The sequence below is a fragment of the Oncorhynchus nerka genome, linkage group LG26 (genome assembly GCF_034236695.1).
Source record: "Oncorhynchus nerka isolate Pitt River linkage group LG26, Oner_Uvic_2.0, whole genome shotgun sequence".
NCBI lineage: Eukaryota > Metazoa > Chordata > Actinopteri > Salmoniformes > Salmonidae > Oncorhynchus > Oncorhynchus nerka.
Genome location: NC_088421.1, coordinates 43,385,705 through 43,401,764, shown reverse-complemented (window position 1 = coordinate 43,401,764; position 16,060 = coordinate 43,385,705). Strand labels below are relative to the sequence as shown.

General features: G+C 44.7%; 1 long non-coding RNA gene across 2 annotated transcripts; it reads left to right on the top strand.

Moving 5' to 3' along the window:
- Positions 1-9,442: 9,442 nt before the first annotated feature.
- On the top strand, positions 9,443-14,654 carry LOC135564760 (uncharacterized). 2 transcript variants are annotated; one of them, XR_010461263.1, is made up of 3 exons: positions 9,443-9,618; positions 10,758-10,962; positions 11,980-14,654. It is a non-coding gene; the product is annotated as an uncharacterized LOC135564760 (long non-coding RNA). The 2 variants fall into 2 exon arrangements; XR_010461262.1 differs by having other exon boundaries at positions 10,755-10,962.
- Positions 14,655-16,060: the final 1,406 nt, after the last annotated feature.

Sequence of the window (16,060 nt, the reverse complement as noted above, 5' to 3'; positions counted from 1 at the left end):
AACTGTACTGACCTACTGGAGCGTTTTTACAACCAAAGTAATCCTGTCTTTCATGGCTTTGAGATACGGAGCTTACAGACAGTCAGCCATTAGCACTGAGTCCATAGGCCTATCAACACTCCAGGAATGTACCTTTTTCTGGAATGTTATGTGTCCCTTCTTAATAACAGATCAGATACAGACATTATGCACACAGTGTAAATCCACACATGTAACAGACATTATGCACACAGTGTAAATCTACACATGTAACAGGACAGTTCACACAGTATGTACACAAAGTATACTCTACATACAGTACCTAAACATGTAACAGGGATAGACCTAGTTCAGATACCTCTCTTCTCTTTGCTCTCCCTGAAGCCATGTTGTGTTATCTAGGTCACAGCTGCACCAACCCCGCCTCGGTCCAAAACGGGTCTGTTCAGATAAAAATGCATTTTGTATAAGAGATACTGTATGACGTTCTGTCTTGTACAACAGTGAACGATTTCACACGTTACATATCTGAACCAACGTAACCTTTCACACTTCTGAACACACCCCTGGCCTCGTCGGGACATGAGGAGAGACCTCACTGGTGTAGAGAGAGTGGTGGGTTTTGTGATCAACAAAGACCGGGTCTGTTCGAAGAACACTGACGTTGTTTTTCATTCTTAGAAACCAAGGGCTCCAAATGGCTCATCCAATGGGTTAGTCAGGCCTTTTAAAAGTCCTCCAGCAGCCCTCTCTTCTGCTGTTGAGGGTGGAGATGAGGTGAGTCAGATCTGGCTCCTGTTCATTATGCCACACAATAGAAATTGTCAAAATGTTTAGCAATGAAGAAAAAATAATAATAGCGTTTTATTGGACCATGTTGTCCCTCCCTGTTTCAGTCTGTTTTCTTCTGTTCGGTGACTAATGAACACAATCCCAATGATGACTTACCCCTTTCTCCTAGTCTGTGTCATCACAGTTAGTCACGGGGCTCTGATAGATACAGTGTCAGCGGTGCAGTATGGAGTTCTTATCAGTTAGGTTGACTCTGTGGAGGGACGTCTTAACGGACATTCCACTCGGTCACAGTAGGACATGCTGTTATCATCACGGAGCAGCTAATATTATTACGTCAATAGAAGCAGATACATAAAGCAAAGAAGAGGACAGACCTTTGATCTCCTGACTCAAGTTGTTATGCAGTCATGCTCACTTCCAAGAAGGCATGGTCCAGCCAGCAGAAGAGGAGGAAGTCAGATGTGGTTGAGAAAGTCATCTGACCAAGTGTCTTGGAACTGCAGCTCAGTGCACATTGGGGTATTATGCTGAATAAGTTTGGGCAGAAGCAGAAGGGATCTTTTATTTTTGTCATCACAACTATTATTTTTCCCCACTAAAGTTAGTGACTATTTCTCTCTCTATATGTGTATGTGTGAAGCCTGACCAATGGGGTTGCTTTCCTCCAAGCTGTGCGATCACGGTCCACAATGTGCAGATTCCTGCCAGGTGGCTGCAGGGTCTGGGGAGAGGTGCCTGTGTGAGTGTCACAGCTGGGAGTTCTGTCCTGACCGCTGCTGTGACCTGACCTGCCAGGTGTGTCTGGATGGCTGCTTCACCTGCTGCTCAGCAGACTGTAGCTACACCTTCTTCACTCTCTGCCTCGGCCTCGGACAGAACTGCACCGCCGTCTTCAACACAGACCGACAACAACCTGGGACCTCAGAGACTCGATGTGAATGTGAGTAACAAGTCATTCATTTGTTCATTCCTTTGTTTGTTCCTTCCGTCCTACAGTAAATGGTTTGTGTTGTAGATGGCATGCTCGATTCATGCATTTATCTAAACAGATTCACTGCAACTACTATTGTAGAGACTAGAACCAGGACCAGACTACTGTACAGCTCTACTAACAGATTCACTACTATAGAGACTAGAACCAGGACCAGACTAATGTACAGCTCTACTAACAGATTCACTACTATAGAGACTAGAACCAGGACCAGACTAATGTACAGCTCTACTAACAGATTCACTACTATAGAGACTAGAACCAGGACCAGACTAATGTACAGCTCTACTAACAGATTCACTACTATAGAGAATAGAACACCAGACTAATCACTCTACTAACAGATTCACTACTATAGAGACTAGAACCAGGACCAGACTAATGTACAGCTCTACTAACAGATTCACTACTATAGAGACTAGAACCAGGACCAGACTAATGAACAGCTCTACTAACAGATTCACTACTATAGAGAATAGAACCAGGACCAGACTAATGTACAGCTCTACTAACAGATTCACTACTACTATGTACAGCTCTACTAACAGATTCACTACTATAGAGACTAGACTAATGTACAGCTCTACTAACAGATTCACTACTATAGAGACTAGAACCAGGACCAGACTAATGTACAGTTCTACTAACAGATTCACTACTATAGATACTAGAACCAGGACCAGACTAATGAACAGCTCTACTAACAGATTCACTACTATAGAGACTAGAACCAGGACCAGACTAATGAACAGCTCTACTGAGCATCTGTAATAGCGCTGATGATCTTTTTGCATGTATTTATTTACTACAGTATTTATTTACATGTTGTTGTAATTCAGAGATGAATATCAAGCCTTCTCTGTTATACCAGTGTAGCATAAAATGCAGATTGGAGAAATTGAGAAATTGGTGTCCTTTATTAGCGTTTTCCTTGCAGTAATTCAACCATGAAGGCCTGATTCACACAGTCTCCTCTGAACAGTTGATGTTGAGATGTGTCTGTTACTTGAACTCTGTGAAGCATTTATTTGGGCTGCAATTTCTGAGGCTGGTAACTCTCATGAACTTATCCTCTGCAGCAGAGGTAAGTCTGGGTCTTCCTTTCCTGTGGCGGTCCTCATGAGAGCCAGTTTCATCATCGCGCTTGATTGTTTTTGCGACTGCACTTTAAGAAACTTTAAGGTTGACATTTTCCGTATTGACTGACCTTCCTGTCTTAAAGTAATGATGGACTGCCATTTCTCTTTGCTTATTTGAGCTGTTCTTGTCATAATATGGACTTGGTCTTTTACCAAATAGAGCCATCTTCTGTATGCCACCCCTACCTTGTCACAACACAACGGATTCGCTCAAACGCATTAAGAACTAAATAAATTCCACAAATTAACTTTTAAGAAGGCACACCTGTTAACTGAGATCCCGTTAACGGGATCGATATGACAACAGCCAGTGAAAGTGCAGGGCGTCAAATTCAAACAACAGAAATCTCAGAATTAAAATTCCTCAAACGTACAAGTATTTTACACAATTTTAAAGACACACTTTTTGTTAATCCCACCACAGTGTCCAATTTCCAATAGGCTTTACGGCGAAAGCACCACAAACGATTACGTTAGGTCAGAGCCAAGTCACAGAAAAACACAGCCATTTTTCCAGCCAAAGAGAGGAGTCACAAAAAGCAGAAATAGAGATAGAATTAATCACTAACCTTTGTAGATCTTCATAAGATAACACTCATAGGACTTCATGTTACACAATACATTTATATTTTGTTCGATAAAGTTCATATTTATTTAAAGAAATCTCAGTTTACATTGGCGCGTTATGTTCAGTAGTTCCAAAAACATCCGGTGATTTTGCAGAGAGCCACATCAATTTACAGAAATACTCATCATAAATGTTGATGAAAATACAAGTGTTATACATGGAACTTTAGATACACTTCTCCTTAATGCAACCGCTGTGTCAGATTTCAAAAAAGCTTTACAGAAAAAGCACACCATACAATAATATGAGTACAGCGCTCAGAGACCAAAACAAGAAAAAACATATATCCGCCATGTTGTGTAGTCAACAAAAGTCAGAAATAGCATTATAAATATTCACTTACCTTTGATGATCTTCATCAGAATGCACTCCCAGGAATCCCAGTTCCACACTAAATGTTTGATTTGTTCGATAAAGTTAATCATTTATGTCCAAATACCTCCTTTTTGTTTGCGCGTTTAGCCCAGTAGTCCAAATTCATGACGCACGAGAAGACGAAAAGTAAAAAAGTTCCATTACAGTCCGTAGAAACATGTCAAACGAAGTATAGAATCAATCTTTAGGATGTTTTTAACATACATCTTCAATAATGTTCCAACCGGAGAATTCCTTTGTCTGTAGAAATGCAATGGAACAGAGCTAACTCTCACGTGAGTGCGCGAGACTGAGCTCGTGGCACTCTGCCAGACCTCCGACCCATTCCCATCTCATTCGCCCCACCCCACAGTAGAAGCATCAAACAAGGTTCTAAAGACTGTGGACATCTAGTGGAAGCCTTAGGAAGTGCTACATGACCAATATCCCACTGTATCTTCAATAGGGAATTCATTGAAAAACTACGATCCTAAGATTTCCCACTTCCTGGTTGGATTTCTTCTCAGGTTTTTGCCTGCCATATGAGTTTTATTATACTCACAGACATAATTCAAACCGTTTTACAAACTTCAAAGTGTTTTCTATCCAAATATACTAATGATATACATATCTGAGGTGACATGCATTCCAGGTGACTACCTCATGAAGCTGACTGAGAGAATGCCAAGAGTGTGCAAAGCTGTCATCAAGGCAAAGGGTGGCTATTTGAAGAATCTCAAATATAAAATATTAGTGTTTAACACTTTTCTGGTTACTACATGATTCCATGTGTTATTTCATAGTTGTTATATCTTCACTAATATTCTACAATGTAGAAAAGGGTCAAAAATAAAGCGAACGAGTAGGTGTTATAAAACTTTTCATCGGTAGTGTACATGTTTATATATGACAAGATTGTCTTTTTTAATTGGCACTTATCAATGAGAAAATGCTCATAGTGCAAAGTATAGCTTTTTTGCCCCGTTAATTGGAATGATATCAAATGACTGCTGAATGAATGAAGCAGTCTATCGTGTGTTTTGGGATAGTCGTGTCGCCTCAGACCTGGGTTCAAATACTATTCAAAATAATTTCAAATACTTAATCTGTGCCTAATCAAGCCTGTCTGGCTTAATTAACCAATAGAATAGTCTCCAAATTACAAACCCCAACAATCTCGCCACACGGAAGAAAAATGCTCAAAGATTTGAAAGATTTGAAATAGTATTAGAACCCAGGTCTGAGTAGTATGTAACGAACTAAATAATAACTCCACTTCTAAGAGAGTTTGAGTTCTGTTTCATGTCCTCTAATCTGGGTTGACCCCTACACAATCTGCATGGCCAAGCCTTTGTGATGCTGTGGCTTCACTCCAGATTCGTGCATTGTTTACATCCAACTGCATTCCACTGATAAGATACCATATATGTCACTAAGAGACTGACTACCATAGGGCAGCTCCGGCAAATGCCAGATGGGCAGATCCATCTTAAGCCCAGGAAGCCTGTCGAAATCGTGTTTGATGCAGAACATTCATTATTAGGCCAACAATGAGGGCCTTAAGGAAAACAAATGGGCCGGTATGTTAGAAATGCCCGGAAATGCCAGATGCCTCGTCCCAGTCCGCCCCCGGACGCCACTGCATTCCAGTAATATGATAGAGTAACAGCAGGCCTATCTGGCCCAGATCCCTCCTCTAAGCCCTGTGATCCCCAAGACACACTGACAATAATGACTAAAACCTTGTCTCTTCCTTGTATTCATTTATCAACAGAGGCCAGTCACAGATGGCCAACTGAGTTGTGCGGCTAGCACGTTGTACTGTGGCTCAGCCAGCTAGCTAGACAAGACAATGACACTTCACTAAGAGGCATCAGGAGTGTATTCCGAGCAGTGAAACATTCTGAATGTTGCAGAAATGTAGCGATAGAGCCAGCTGACACGATTCCCTATTCTACATGATAAAACTCCTATCGTTCTACACAACACATTTCTATCTGAAAGTGCTAGGCCGTTGCACTGTCCTGAATAGACCCCAGGTTTCCATCTCTGACATTAGGCCTCCTCACCTTTTGTCCCAAATGGCACCCTTTTCGCTAGTCTACTTTGGCAACGTTTAGACAGGCAGCCCAATTCTAATATTTTTTTCAACTAATTGGTCTTTTTTGACGAATCACATCAGATCTTTTTCCAGCGCTCATCTGATTTGTCAAAAGACCAATTACTGTGTAAATACAGCCATTGTAGGGAATAGGATGTAATTTGGGACGTAGCCCTGGTGTAGGAAATTCCACCCACTCCAGTGACATATTTCGCTCAACCCAATCCTGTTTCTCCCCCAGTGGTGGAGCCTGACCTTAAATACACTCACCTGAAGGCAATCAGTGGTGCAGTCTGGCCTTAAATACACTCACCTGAAGGCAATCAGTGGTGCAGACTGGCCTTAAATACACTCACCTGAAGGCAATCAGTGGTGCAGACTGGTCTTAAATACACTCACCTGAAGGCAATCAGTGGTACAGTCTGGCCTTAAATACACTCACCTGAAGGCAATCAGTGGTGCAGACTGGCCTTAAATACACTCACCTGAAGGCAATCAGTGGTGCAGACTGGCCTTAAATACACTCACCTGAAGGCAATCAGTGGTGCAGACTGGTCTTAAATACACTCACCTGAAGGCAATCAGTGGTGCAGACTGGTCTTAAATACACTCACCTGAAGGCAATCAGTGGTGCAGACTGGTCTTAAACACACTCACCTGAAGGCAATCAGTGGTGGAGCCTGACCTTAAACACACTCACCTGAAGGCAATCAGTGGTGCAGACTGGTCTTAAATACACTCACCTGAAGGCAATCAGTGGTGCAGACTGGTCTTAAACACACTCACCTGAAGGCAATCAGTGGTGGAGCCTGACCTTAAACACACTCACCTGAAGGCAATCAGTGGTGGAGCCTAGCCTTAAACACACTCACCTGAAGGAATATATTTATACATGTCAACATTCCACCTGCTATTTGCCATGGCAGTTTAGAAGACAGCTGTGGCTTTCCAAGTTGGGAATTGAGGAAGTATCGCTAAGTAAAGGTTGGTAGAAAATGTCCTGCTTCCCCTTAACACTACCATCATCTGAACTGCTATCTGCAAGCTGGAACTGCTAGTAATGTTGATGAGCCATTAATTTATTACCTACCCCTTTAAACTGTACTCCAGCTCATCCTCTGTCCTTGTTGACACACAACTGTGGTAGCCCATATAATTGTTACTTATTTAACTAGTCAAGTCAGTTAAGAACAAATTGTTATATACAATGACTGTCTACCCTGGCAAAAACCCTAACCCGGACGATGCTGGGCCAATTGTGCGCTGCCCTATGGAACTCCCAATCACTGCCGGTTGTGATACAGCCTGGAATTGAACCATGGTCTGTACTGATGCCTCTAGCACTGAGATGCAGTGCCTTAGACCGCTGCACCACTTGGGAGCCAACCTTCAATACCAGGGGAAGGCAACCCTGTTCCTGGAGTGCCTCAGGTACTCCAGAATGTTGTTCCAGTCAGGTATCCCAACTGAGCTAATTAATCAGTTCAGCGATTGACTAAATTCAACACACCTGGTCTTCCAGGTCAGTTGAACCAAAAACATGAAGTGCCTGCAGGTGGCGAATCGCATCTCTGCATGTCTGGCAGACATATCAGTGTGGATGACGGATCACCACCTCAAGCTGAACCTCGGCAAGACGGAGCTGCTCTTCCTCCCGGGGAAGGACTGCCCGTTCCATGATTTCGCCATCACGGTTGACAACTCCATTGTGTCCTCCTCCCAGAGCGCTAAGAACCTTGGCGTGATCCTGGACAACACCCTGTCGTTCTCAACTAACATCAAGGCGGTGGCCCGTTCCTGTAGGTTCATGCTCTACAACATCCGCAGAGTACGACCCTGCCTCACACAGGAAGCGGCGCAGGTCCTAATCCAGGCACTTGTCATCTCCCGTCTGGATTACTGCAACTCGCTGTTGGCTGGGCTCCCTGCCTGTGCCATTAAACCCCTACAACTCATCCAGAATGCCGCAGCCCGTCTGGTGTTCAACCTTCCCAAGTTCTCTCACGTCACCCCGCTCCTCCGCTCTCTCCATTGGCTTCCAGTTGAAGCTCGCATCCGCTACAAGACCATGGTGCTTGCCTACGGAGCTGTGAGGGGAACGGCACCTCAGTACCTCCAGGCTCTGATCAGGCCCTACACCCAAACAAGGGCACTGCGTTCATCCACCTCTGGCCTGCTCGCCTCCCTACCACTGAGGAAGTACAGTTCCCGCTCAGCCCAGTCAAAACTGTTCGCTGCTCTGGCCCCCCAATGGTGGAACAAACTCCCTCACGACGCCAGGACAGCGGAGTCAATCACCACCTTCCGGAGACACCTGAAACCCCACCTCTTTAAGGTATACCTAGGATAGGATAAAGTAATCCTTCTCACCCCCCTTAAAAGATTTAGATGCACTATTGTAAAGTGGCTGTTCCACTGGATGTCATAAGGTGAATGCACCAATTTGTAAGTCGCTCTGGATAAGAGCGTCTGCTAAATTACTTAAATGTAATGTAAATGCAGTGCACCAGGACCAGGCTTGCCTGCCTCATTGCTGTTCTGTTCTGCCCTGCCCTGTTCTAGACTCTCCTTTAGCAGCCCTGCCCTGTTCTTGACTCTCCTTTAGCAGCCCTGCCCTGTTCTTGACTCTCCTTTAGCTGCCCTGTTCTAGACTGTCCTTTAGCAGCCCTGTTCTAGACTGTCCTTTAGCAGCCCTGTTCTAGACTGTCCTTTAGCAGCCCTGTTCTAGACTGTCCTTTAGCAGCCCTGTTCTAGACTGTTCTTTAGCAGCCCTGTTCTAGACTGTCCTTTAGCAGCCCTGTTCTAGACTGTCCTTTAGCAGCCCTGTTCTAGACTGTCCTTTAGCAGCCCTGTTCTAGACTGTCCTTTAGCAGCCCTGTTCTAGACTGTCCTTTAGCAGCCCTGTTCTAGACTGTCCTTTAGCAGCCCTGTTCTAGACTGTCCTTTTGCAGCTCTGCCCTGTTCTAGACTGTCCTTTAGCAGCCCTGTTCTAGACTGTCCTTTTGCAGCTCTGCCCTGTTCTAGACTGTCCTTTAGCAGCATGCCTTCCAGGTTTCCACCAGGTGTTCATCAGTGCCACCAGTCCCTCAACCTCAGTGACAGCAGCTTATAAACCACTCACTCACCTTGGTGTCAAATGTGAAATATTTGCTGCTGTGAATCACCGGTGGCCATTTTACATGAGGGGGGATGGGCTCATAGTAAAGGCTGTAATGGAGGATGGGCTCATAGTAAAGGAGGGAATGGTACAAATGAAACAGTATTAAACATATGGTTTGATTCCAGCCATAATTATGAACTATCCTTCCCTCACCAGCCCCCACTGAATTAAACTGGTATGTGTTATTGGGTGGTGCGTTTGGCTGGGACAAAGAAGAAAAACCTGAATACACACCCATCCTGTCTGGCATCTACCTCTGAGAGGTGTTACCTCAGTTTCACTGTGTCCAGAGACACTTCAGGAAGGATGATTCTCCACACACACCAAGAGCTGCTCTGGGAATAAGACAATACTTAGAAGACAATCAACTGTACTTTACTTTAAGAGAAAGTTACAAGTGTTTTATATTTTTGATATAAAGGATATTTTTTGATATAGGAGTGGGAGTCGACCCTGTTGAAGCGGTGAAAGGTGACGTTGAAATAACAATACTATACAATTCTCTTGTTTTTTGCTTTAATTAACACTTTCACTGTGCCTCAGCCTTGTACAGTTCTTCACTGTCGTCTTCAACACAGACTCATTGTTCATAACAGAGTATTTTTCATTATATGAAGTGCTTTGGTCCTCATTGTTTTTGACTATTTAACCCTTTTACTGAAGGGCACCTTCCCTCTACAAATATCTCTTGTATCCTTAGCAACGCTTCCTTCTTCTTCTACCAAGTTATCTCCCCACCTACGTTCAAGGCAACAAAATATGTGGTAAAATGTAATTAACAGCTGTGGTTTTAAACCGCACGGGCAGTCAATCGGGATGTTTAAACAGCACAGGCAGCCAATCGGGATGTTTAAACAGCACAGGCAGCCAATCAGGATGTTTACCCCATTTATTTAAATTAGAAAGTTCTCTGGTGGCTTCAGCTCCTAATTCCAAAAACGGTGCCCTAGTTTTAGATATAAACAGGTATTTGATGAAAGGATGACTGTGTAGCTAGATCTAGCAGCAAATCAGAACTGGTAACCATAATAAAATGAACTTATATCTACCATGGTAAATGACTCCATCATGCTGTGCCTAATAAGGGTTAGTATAGGGTTCAATTCCACGGAGGGGAACTCTGTTGATTGTGGTGCTGAGTATGTGGGTGTGTCTCTGGTGTGGTTTAGTCCATGTCTTCAGGTAGAGGGTCCCTCTGTGATGTCACTAGATGTGGTTTAGTCCATGTCTTCAGGTAGAGGGTCCCTCTGTGATGTCACTAGATGTGGTTTGGTCCATGTCTTCAGGTAGAGGGTCCCTCTGTGATGTCACTAGATGTGGTTTAGTCCATGTCTTCAGGTAGAGGGTCCCTCTGTGATGTCACTAGATGTGGTTTGGTCCATGTCTTCAGGTAGAGGGTCCCTCTGTGATGTCACTAGATGTGGTTTAGTCCATGTCTTCAGGTAGAGGGTCCCTCTGTGATGTCACTAGATGTGGTTTAGTCCATGTCTTCAGGTAGAGCCCCCCTTCACTCTCTCGGCAGTGACCAGACAGCTGAAAACATTGGCAAATCACTATATTGATTTGATATCAACACATTTATGAAACTTTTCCCTCCTCTCTTTCAGCAGTCACCCGACAGCCAGCCAGACATGGGCTGCTGCTTCAGCGGGTCTGAGGGGGAAGGAGAGGGGGACACGAAGCACGGGGGGGACAGCGGCTGTAAGACGTGCTGTCTGAAGACCAGGAACTGCGTGATGAGTGGAGAGTGTGGGCGGGCTCTTCAGATTGCCAACGTCTGTGCCATGTGTGGAATGTGCATCCGCATGTTTGTCTGTAAGTAATAAGGATGCCAAAACAGTGTCCACACTAGGATCATACCTGGCTATGTGTTCTGAAAACCAGCTGTGTCCCAGTGTCCACACTAGGATCATACCTGGCTATGTGTTCTGAACACCAGCTGTGTCCCAGTGTCCACACTAGGATCATACCTGGCTATGTGTTCTGAACACCAGCTGTGTCCCAGTGTCCACACTAGGATCATACCTGGCTATGTGTTCTGAACACCAGCTGTGTCCCAGTGTCCACACTAGGATCATACCTGGCTATGTGTTCTGAACACCAGCTGTGTCCCAGTGTCCACACTAGGATCCTACCTGGCCATGTGTTCTGAACACCAGCTGTGTCCCAGTGTCCACACTAGGATCCTACCTGGCCATGTGTTCTGAACACCAGCTGTGTCCCAGTGTCCACACTAGGATCATACCTAGCCATGCGTTCTGAACACCAGCTGTGTCCCAGTGTCCACACTAGGATAATTTAACCTGGCCATGTGTTCTGAACACCAGCTGTGTCCCAGTGTCCACACTAGGATAATTTAACCTGGCCATGTGTTCTGAACACAAGCTGTGTCCAAGTGTCCACACTAGGATCCTACCTGGCCATGCGTTCTGAACACCAGCTGTGTCCCAGTGTCCACACTAGGATCCTACCTGGCCATGCGTTCTGAACACCAGCTGTGTCCCAGTGTCCACACTAGGATCCTACCTGGCCATGCGTTCTAAAGGGTATGCTAATGTGAACATTGGAACATAGCGGCTGTTTTACACTGTGTGTTAATGCATCATCTAAGACAAAATGAGTAATTTCATGTTATGATATTACAGAGCAAGTTGGCACTAACCAGACAGGTATACAATGTTTCACGGCAAACTATAACACATTAATCAACATGAATGAATAAAGACTAAATGTGTAATGTACATTATGTAATCAACATTCCTAACACAGTGAAGAAGTAATCCGTGTATCAGGAACAGAAGTCATTTGTCCTCCATACCTCCTCTCTCACAGAGCTGTGACTCCATGAGGTCAGACCTGCTCACATTCCCATGGCAGCTGTACAGAGAGCTGTGAACAATAGGACCGGTATGCCACTCTCCCATGGGTGGATCACCTGGGATCCAGCCATCTAACAAGACACACACCCTGGACCCGCCCTGTGCCTTTACAGCCAATAGAATCAGCACCCTGGAGCCAAGCAGGAAGGCATGTGACACGTATCCTGTAATTCAAGTCCTTGTGGCAATAATACTTGTTTTCCTTTTCTGTTGTAAAACATCTTGAAACAGTGTGCCCTAATGAACATGACCCTGTCCTGCTGCTGTGTATGCAGAGCTCCAGCTGTGGAGGGAACAGGCACTAGGCTAGGCCCAGCAGGCAGTATGTATGCACAAACACGAACACATTGTTCATGCCACCAAGTGGCCTTTTGAAAACAGGATGATCACGCAGGAAGTAGGTGGAAACGTATTCATACCAGCGAAGAGACCGTACCACCGGGAACACTCTGCTGTGAGGGGAAATGATGTTTGTTGTGGAGAGAGGAGGGGCACCGATATGGAGGGGGGCAGAGAGAGATGAGAGAGGAGCTAGAGACAACATTCTTTTTCATGCCAAATTGTCAATATAACGGTGCTTATAGGATGACACCAGAATGTACCAGGTATGAAACCTGATCATCCTTATCCTAACAGTGGCTTGGATGGGAAAGGGCTCATTGGCTGTGTCCCAGATGTCACCTCTATTCTGTTCATAGTGCACTACTTCATCCTTATCCTAACACAGTGGCTTGGATGGGAAAAGGGCTCATAGGCTGTGTCCCAGATGGCACCTCTATTCTGTTCATAGTGCACTACTTCATCCTTATCCTAACACAGTGGCTTGGATGGGAAAAGGGCTCATAGGCTGTGTCCCAGATGGCACCTCTATTCTGTTCATAGTGCACTACTTCATCCTTATCCTAACACAGTGGCTTGGATGGGAAAAGGGCTCATAGGCTGTGTCCCAGATGGCACCTCTATTCTGTTCATAGTGCACTACTTCATCCTTATCCTAACACAGTGGCTTGGATGGGAAAAGGGCTCATAGGCTGTGTCCCAGATGGCACCTCTATTCTGTTCATAGTGCACTACTTCATCCTTATCCTAACACAGTGGCTTGGATGGGAAAAGGGCTCATAGGCTGTGTCCCAGATGGCACCTCTATTCTGTTCATAGTGCACTACTTCATCCTTATCCTAACACAGTGGCTTGGATGGGAAAAGGGCTCATAGGCTGTGTCCCAGATGGCACCTCTATTCTGTTCATAGTGCACTACTTCATCCTTATCCTAACACAGTGGCTTGGATGGGAAAAGGGCTCATAGGCTGTGTCCCAGGTGGCACCTCTATTCTGTTCATAGTGCACTACTTCATCCTTATCCTAACACAGTGGCTTGGATGGGAAAAGGGCTCATAGGCTGTGTCCCAGATGGCACCTCTATTCTGTTCATAGTGCACTACTTCATCCTTATCCTAACACAGTGGCTTGGATGGGAAAAGGGCTCATAGGCTGTGTCCCAGGTGGCACCTCTATTCTGTTCATAGTGCACTACTTCTGATAAGAGGAGGAAACCACTAGATTATAAACTGAGCGTGCAGAAACCAACCTTTGTGACAAACCAGTCACAGTGGAATGATGTCCGTGTCCTCAGAAAATCATTCCATCTCTGAGTGTCCCAGATGGCACCCTATTCCCTTCATAGTGCACTACTGCTGACCAGGGGGAATAGTGTCCACAGGGAATAGAGTGCCAGGCAGGTTGTGAGGATACAGGCTATACAGCCTCTCTCTTGTATATACAGAATGTCTCTCTCTTGTATATACAGAATGTCTCTCTCTTGTATATACAGAATGTCTCTCTCTTGTATATACAGAATGTCTCTCTCTTGTATATACAGAATGTCTCTCTCTTGTATATACAGAATGTCTCTCTCTTGTATATACAGAATGTCTCTCTCTTGTATATACAGAATGTCTCTCTCTTGTATATACAGAATGTCTCTCTCCTGTATATACAGTACGTCTCTCTCTCTCTCCTGTGTATATACGGTATCTCTCTCCTGTGTATATACAGTACGTGTGTGTCTCTTCATCGTTCTCAAGTGCGTAGAGTCCGATACAGAACTGTGCCATTCATAGACTGGACTACTGTACCATGTTGGCCTATTCTTCACTGCTGAGGTGAATCTGCCCTCTTCCAAACTTTGTATTTATCTGTAGAAAGTATTTTTCAGCAATACTCTTGTGCTCCTAGACAGTCCAATACGCCAGAAAAGAGGTGCTTTTTTTAATGATTAATTAGTTGTTTTTGTATTTTTTTTTGAAATGGTCTTTTTGGGGTGAATTCTCTTCATGATGTCTATTGGGATCATCATTTTATTGTGTCAGAAAATACTTTATATACTGTAGGTGTCGTGGCTGGGGAAGAAACTATTGGTACGGTTCAGTCTGCGTTCCCAATGGCACCCTATTCCCTGTGCAGTGCACTACTTCAGACCAGAGGCCTATGCATCCTGGCCTAAAGTTGTACACTGTATAGATAGTCGGATGCAATTTGGAACACAGTACTTTGTTGTAGTGATGACCACACACCATTTCTATGTTGACATTGTGTAATGTATTACTTAATAAAGAACTACCAAGTGTACCGCCTGGACAAATACTGTTTTCTGTCCCTCCCCCCAAAAATACTTTCTGTTGACAAGTTTAAGCAGTTTCCTAAATCAAAGACCAGTCCTTCATGAAAGGAACAAACTGTAGATTGTTGTCTGACCTCTCACGGGGGACATTTCCAGAAGGATGTACTCCCCCACAGACACACACAGACACAGACACACACACACAGTGAAATAACATCAGGAGGGGCCCCTTTGACTGAAGACCAGTCCTTACAACGTCCAATAAAGAAGAACAAAATGGAAGATGTACTGATTTATATTTTATTAACCTCTCTATCTTCCATCTTCCTCCTCGGTTATCTCTCCTTGACTGAATGCATTCCTCTCACTGCACTGTGATTCTCTTATGTACAGCGGGTGGTTCTGGAAAGAGACAGGGAGCAAGAGAGAAATCGTTATTTAGTAGGTCTGGTCTGGTGCTGTCAATCATACTGTAGGTTACAACACTAGTCCGTTCTCATAATATACAGGTGGTGTACCGTTCTCATGACCCCCACCTAATATACAGGTGGTGTACCGTTCTCATGACTCCCACCTAATATACAGGTGGTGTACCGTACTCATGACCCCCACCTAATATACAGGTGGTGTACCGTTCTCATGACTCCCACCTAATATACAGGTGGTGTACCGTTCTCATGACTCCCACCTAATATACAGGTGGTGTACCGTTCTCATGACCCCCACCTAATATACAGGTGGTGTACCGTTCTCATGACTCCCACCTAATATACAGGTGGTGTACCGTTCTCATGACTCCCACCTAATATACAGGTGGTGTACCGTACCGTTCTCATGACCCCCACCTAATATACAGGTGGTGTACCGTTCTCATGACTCCCACCTAATATACAGGTGGTGTACCGTTCTCATGACCCCCACCTAATATACAGGTGGTGTACCGTTCTCATGACTCCCACCTAATATACAGGTGGTGTACCGTTCTCATGACCCCCACCTAATATACAGGTGGTGTACCGTTCTCATGACTCCCACCTAATATACAGGTGGTGTACCGTTCTCATGACTCCCACCTAATATGACACCTAATATACAGGTGGTGTACCGTTCTCATGACCCCCACCTAATATACAGGTGGTGACCGTTCTCATGACTCCCACCTAATATACAGGTGGTGTACCGTTCTCATGACTCCCACCTAATATACAGGTGGTGTACCGTTCTCATGACTCCCACCTAATATACAGGTGGTGTACTCATGACTCCCACCTAATATACGTTCTCATGACTCCCACCTAATATACAGGTGGTGTACCGTTCTCATGACTCCCACCTAATATACAGGTGGTGTACCGTTCTCATGACTCCCACCTAATATACAGGTGGTGTACCGTTCTCATGACTCCCACCTAAT